The sequence below is a fragment of the Aristolochia californica genome, unplaced genomic scaffold (genome assembly GCF_029961685.1).
Source record: "Aristolochia californica isolate CCGP_79_NKW_82.1479 unplaced genomic scaffold, dmAriCali1.0.hap1 SCAF_8, whole genome shotgun sequence".
NCBI lineage: Eukaryota > Viridiplantae > Streptophyta > Magnoliopsida > Piperales > Aristolochiaceae > Aristolochia > Aristolochia californica.
The window spans coordinates 32,215,525-32,222,339 of record NW_027182279.1 but is presented as its reverse complement, the minus strand read 5'-3'; the positions used below and the strand labels follow the sequence as shown (position 1 = coordinate 32,222,339).

At 37.3% G+C, this 6,815-nt stretch overlaps 1 non-coding gene across 1 annotated transcript; it reads left to right on the top strand.

The window, feature by feature from the left end:
- Window positions 1-1,506: 1,506 nt before the first annotated feature.
- Window positions 1,507-1,613, top strand: LOC137939597 (small nucleolar RNA R71). Its single transcript, XR_011109978.1, has one exon. It is a non-coding gene; the product is annotated as a small nucleolar RNA R71 (small nucleolar RNA).
- The last annotated feature ends 5,202 nt before the right edge of the window (window positions 1,614-6,815 follow it).

Here is a 6,815-nt window from a genome sequence, read left to right as displayed (position 1 = left end):
TAGATGTGGCTAAGAAGGGACGTCCTAGGATGACAGGAATTTGGTTGGTCACATCGACTACTGGTTCTGTATCAAGAACAATAAATCAACCGGGAACAGAAATTTGTCCACTTTTATCAAAACATCTTCAACTATTCCTCGTGGTATCTTGACAGAATGGTCAGCTACTTGAAGTGTGATGGGAGTAGGCTTCAATTCCCCCAAACCTAATTGATGGTACACAAAGAAAGGAAACAAATTCACACTTGCCCCTAAGTCAAGAAGAGCTCTCTGGATGGTATGTTCACCAATGACAAATGAAATTGTGGGACATCCAGGATCTTTAACTTTAGGAGGAGTGTTGTGCTTCAGAATTGAGCTTACATTCTCAATAAGAAAGACCTTTTTGTTAACATGTTGTTTTCTCTTCTGTGTACAAAGGTCTTTCAAAAATCAGGCAAAGGCAGGGACTTGCCTAATAGCATCAAGAAGTGGAATGTTAATGTGAACCTTACTAAACAGTTCCAACGTTTCATGCATGCTATCTCCTTTCCTAGGTGGGCCCGATAACCTCTGCGGATAAGGAGCTGGTGGGACTTGGTTAGGGATCTGCTTGGCTGTTGGTGGAGAACTTGGAGGTTCTTCACTCAATGATGTGCCCCCATTGTCATCCTTTGACTCCTTAGACTTAGTGGTCCCTACCCCATTGTTCAACTCACGACCACTCCTAAGGGTGGTTATGGCTTTGGCTTGCTCGTGGTGGGGATTGGAACTCGACCCACTCTCATGTGTGCTTTTGGGGTTAGGAATGGTTTGACTCGGGAGTCTATTTTGTGCTTGTTCACTAATGTGGCTGGCCAACTGACTCAGTTGCATTTCAAGTTTAGCAATGGAGGACTGTGTATTCTGCCTGAATAATTGAAGTGTATCCTCAAGTGAAGGTTTTTGTGGAATCAATGGCTATTGAGTGAAGTGTGGCGCAGAGCTTGGGGTTGAGTAAACTCTGGAGGACCCCCAACCTGTGGGCCCTTGGACCATGAGAAATTTAGGTGCCTAGCCCAACCCAGATTATATGTTTCCCAAAAAGGATCGTTCCTATTTGGTCTATGAAAATTCTGGATTGCATTCAAGTCCTCAATGAGCTCCGGGTAGGATGAACTAGATGGACACATTTGTGTGGGATGAGATGAACCAGAGCATATGGCACAGATAGTAGATGGGTTAGGAGAAGGTGAACTCTTGGACACCATAAGGGCATCAATTTTTCTAGTCAACCCCTCGATATTGGCCATGAGCATGGGTGTTTCACTAACCTCGTAGAGACCCCCTCTTTTGGCTTCGTGGGATCTCCTACCAACATTAAATGACGAACCCCATTGCTGAGATTGATCACTCAACATTTCAAAGAAGTCCCACGCCTCACTAGCACTCTTACCCATCAAACTCCCACCACTCGTTGCATCTACCATGGATCTAACCTGGGGTGTAAGACCTTGATAAAAGTATTGCACTAAATGCCATTTCTCAAACCCATGATGCTGACACCTACAGATCAAATCCTTCCATTTCTCCCAAGCCTCATAAAAGTGTTCACCCTCCTGCTGCATAAAGTTTGAGATTTCTCTTCTGAGGGCTGTAGTTCTTTGAATGGGAAAGTACTTGGACAAAAATTTCGTGACTAATGTGTCCCATGAAGTAACGCTGCCCACCTCTAAGGAATTAAGCCAAGACTTGGCCTTATCCTTAAGTGAAAATGGAAAAAGTCTTAACCGGATAGAGTCATCTCAGAAATTCTGGAATTTGAAAGTTGCACAAATATCTAAGAATTCCTTGATGTGGTAATAAGGGTCCTCCTTCTCCAACCCATAGAATGTAGGGAGGAGTTGGATCACACCTGGTTTCAACTCATAACTGGCGGCAGTAGTGGGTGGCAATATAATGCAAGAAGGTGATGTGAAGTGGGATGAGATAGAATAATCCCTCAGGGCTCTACGGTCACCTGCTGCAGGTAACTGTAATGGTTCACCCTGATTGGCCATGGTAGCTCCTAACTTGACTTTGGGTGTTTTCCTATAAATTTGTTCTACCTCTTCAACAAAGGGAGCTAATGGTCCACCTAGGGAGCGGCGCCCATGCACAAAAACACAAAAGAAACAAAATGAACTTTCAAATTAAGCTAACAAACTCACTACTGAAAATACGAACTAACTAGAAGAAATAAAATAATTCCATACAAAATCACCAAGATAAAATTATGAAAGCAAAAAAATAAAATAAAATAAAATAAAAATAAATCAAACCTAAGACCATGGAAAACAAAGAAATACACTTAATACGTGCCTCCCCAGCAGTGGCGTCAAAAACTTGATGTGAAATTTAATTACATCGGCTTTTATACCTCGCAAGCGTACTAATCGTTCATGTAATCTAGCGGGAAGCGAGGGTCATATCCACAGGGAGGACTGAATTTTGTGTATTTTTCAGTCAACTAGCCTAACCAAATATGATGAATTAATCTGAACTAAACACTAATTATATCCTAAATTATCAAGCAATCATCTGGTTAACTACTTGCACAATAGGAAACGTCAACTCTAGATTTTACCGTGATACGTGCCTCTCTCGAGCACCACGTAACCACGAATCCGGATTCTCAATCCTTGCGTCTAGCCCCTCTCGGGCGCCTAGAGTTAATGACAGAGATCGGATTACAATAGAATGCAGAGAATCAATTTTCTATTGTGATGATGCTAAAATTATCAACTCTGGATTTTACTGTGATTCGTGCCTCTCTCGAGCGCCACGTAAACACGGATCCGATTTCTCAATCCTTGCGTCTAGCCCCTCTCGGGCACATAGAGTGAAAGACAGAAATCGGATTAAAATACCAAAATCCAACCTAAATTATAATCCTACCCTAACTAGCTAATTTAATCAAATATCCGGAAAAAAAATATTTCATAAAAATTAATTATCAAATCAAATTTAATAAACATTCAAAACCTAAGTTTAAACTATAGAAAAATTAAATTCCAAAATGACGAATTACTCTCCTTCTCATTCCTCTCGCTAGGGCAGCAGACTCATTCTCGCGGGTGCAGCAATTTCCCGAAATTGATGGCTTCGGGTAGCAAGAGCGAGTGGCCGGAGGTAGAGACGACGCCGACGAAGAAGGATAGAAGCCCACAGACGGAGGTGACGACCGACGAAGAACAAAACGGAGCTGAAGTCCTCTAACCGGCTCTCTCGAGTCTCGGTCGGAGTCAAAATAGCTCCGGGAATGGTCGGAAATAGGTAATCGACGCCGGTGGAAGGTCGGAATGCGAAATTGGCACCGGAGGAGCCCTCTCGGGTCACCTCTCGGCCTGGTGAACAGAAACTAGCACTGTCGAACTCGCCGCGATGGAGACTCTCTCGATCTCTCCTCGGGTCTGTTCTCGGTTGCCGGACGACGGAGGACGATGGTGGCACGGCGAACGACATTGGCAAAATCCTCTCTGGTCTTCCCCTATTTCGGTCGATGCTCCTTTGTTTCGATCAACGAGGCTCTGTTTTGGTCGACGCTCCCCCTTTGTTTTAATACGATTTGCCCTAAAAAATCCACCTCCCTTTCACTAAGGGCATTTTGGTAAATATCTTCTTCTCCACCAAAATTCTCCTGAAATTCCATAATTTAATCCATAAAAAATATTTCAGGAAGAAATAAACCCACCCTAAAAGCAATGAAATATAATTCAGGAGAGAAAAATATGCCATATAGACAGTGATTAATGCCAAATTCAATAAATGCACATTTCATTTGAAAACTGATAAATAACCACCTATAACACAATTATAAAGGTTATTCTATTATAATTAACCTAGTTCTCATGTCAGAATATGACATCTATCAATAACAAAACTTTGGTGTTCATTTTTAGTGCCTGAAATAATTTTCTTCACTTACATTTATTATAGTTTTCAATTTTTTGCATACATAAAATCTAAAAATTTTATTTTTTTGTGACCTATTTGCATTATCACTTTGTTTATGAGAAAAATTGGAGAGTGAAAACTCAAGTTTGGATTTGAAAAAAAATTGAACATCCAAAATGGAAATGAATAAATGCTGAGAGAGATAATTCCAAAAACTATCTGTGATTTTTAAGGATTGTAATCTCTTTTAGTTTTTTATATATTAGGTTTTGCAATCATCGAAAAAGGGAGGGTGAGGTATTTTTAACTGAGTCTTGAATCCCAAACCATAAGTCATTTAAAAAAAATTAAAGCCAATACACATCATTAATTGATCAAAACATTTACGATGATCTATGATTGTTTGGTCCACTTTTTGTAAATAGGCAAAAAGTGGGTTGTTTAGCTCTGGTAAATATCCCACCGCTCGTTAACTTGAGAATTTAATTTTTCCTACTTGGAATTTTTGGATCATGAGGTCATTTGAATCTTCAACATGTTTCAGGCATGCATATCCATATTTAAAACATGTTAGGATCAATTAGAAATCTCTTTCTTAAATATCCCACAAATCTATTAGGGGTTGTACTAGAGGAATTTCCCAGACATGGATAACAAAACTTTGGTGTCCATTTTTAGTGCGTGAAATAATTTTTTTCACTTACATTTATTATAGTTTTCAATTTTTTGCATACATAAACTCTAAAATTTTCATTATGTTGTGATGTTTTTGCCATATAGTTTTCTTTACGAGAAAAATTGGAGAGTAAAAACTCAAGTTTGGATTTGAAAAAAAATTGAACATCCAAAATGGAAATGTACAAATGCTGAGAGAGATAATTCCAAAAAGTATCTGTGATTCTTAAGGATTGTAAATTCTTTTAGTTTTTTATATATTGGGTTTTGCAATCATCGGAAGAGGGGGGACTGAGGTATTTTTAACTGAGTGTTGACTCGCAAACCATAAGTCATTTCTAACAAAAAATATACCCGTTACACATCATTAATCTATCAAAATATTTACTATGATCTATGATTGTTAGGTCCGCTTTTTGTAATAAGGTGAAAAGTGGGTTTTCTGGCTCTAATAAATATCCCACCGCACGTAAACTTGAGAATTTAATTTTTCCTACTCTTGGAAATTTTTGGATCATTAGGTCATTTGTATCTTCAACAAGTTTTAGGCATGCATATCTATATTTAAAACATGTTAGGATCAATTAGAAATCTCTTTCTTATAAAATTCCACTAAGCTTTTAGGGGTTGTACAAGTGGAATTTCCCAAATATGGATAACAAAACTTTGGAGTTTATTTTTAGTGCGTTAAATAATTTTCTTCACTAAAATTTATTAAAGTTTTTAATTTTTTGCATACATAAACTCTAAAATTTTTAATTCGTTGTGATCTATTTGCCCTATCTTTTTGTTTACGTGAAAAATGGGGGTGGGAAAACTCAAGTTTGGATTGGAAAAAAAATTGAACTTCGAAAATGGAAATGCACAAATGCTGAGAGATATAATTCCAAAAAGTATCTATGATTTTTAAGGATTTTAAACACTTTTAGTTTTTTATATATTAGGTTTTGCAATCATCAGAAAAGGGGGGGGGGGGGGGGGGGGGGGCGGGGGGAGGAGGCATTTTTACCCAAGTATTGACTTCTAAACCATATGCCATTTAAAAAAAAATCAAAGTTGTTACACATCATTAATTGGTCAAAAAATTTACGATGATCTATAATTGTTTGGTCCACTTTTTGTAAATAGGCAAAAAGTGGGTTGTTTGGCTGGTAAATATCCCACCGTATGTTAACTTGAGAATTTAATTTTTCCTACTCCTTGAAATTTTGGATCATTCGGTCGCTAGCATCTTCAACATGTTTCGGGCATGCATATCCATATTTAAAACATGTTAGGATGATTAGAAATCTCTTTCTTATAAAATTCCACCTAGATTATAGGGGTTGTACAAGTTGAATTTCCCAAACATGGATAACAAAATTTGGAGTTCATGTTTTGTGCGTGAAATAATTTTCTTCACTTACTTTTATTGTAGTTTTCAATTTTTTGCATACATAAAACTCTTAAAATTTTCATTTGGTTGTGATCAATTTGCCTTATCTTTTTGTTTACAAGAAAAATAAGAGAGTGAAAACTCAAGTTTGGATTTGAAAAAAAATTGAACATCCAAAATGGAAATGCACAAATGCTGAGAGAGATAATTCCAAAATATATAGGTGATTTTTAAGGATTTTAAACTCTTTTAGTTTTTTATATATAAGGTTTTGTAATCATCGGAAGAGGGGGGGGGGGGGGGGGGGGGGGGGGGGGGGGGCAAGGCATTTTTAATTGAGTGTTGTCTCCAAAATCATAAGTCATTTCTAACAAACATTATAGCCGTTACACATCATTAATCAATCAAAACATTTATGATGATCTATGATTGTTAGGTCCGATTTTTGTAAAAAGGCAAAAAGTGGGTTGTTTGACTCAGGTAAATATCCCACCACACGTTAACTTGTCAATTTAATTTTTCATACTCAATGAAATTTTTGGATCTTTAGGTCATTTTTATCTTCAACATGTTTCAGGCATGCATATCCATATTTAAAACATGTTACGTTCAATTAGAAATCTTTTTCTTATAAAATTCCACCAAGCTTTTAATGGTTTTACTAGTGGAATTTCCCACACATGGATACGAAAACTTTGGTGTTCATTTTTCGATCGTGAAATCATTTTCTTCACTTAAATTTAATATAGTTTTCAATTTTTAGCATACATAAAATCTAAAATTTTCATTTTTTTGTGATCTATTTGCCTTATCTTTTTGTTTAGGAGAAAAAAGGGAGAGGGACAACTCAAGTTTGGATTTGAAAAAAAAT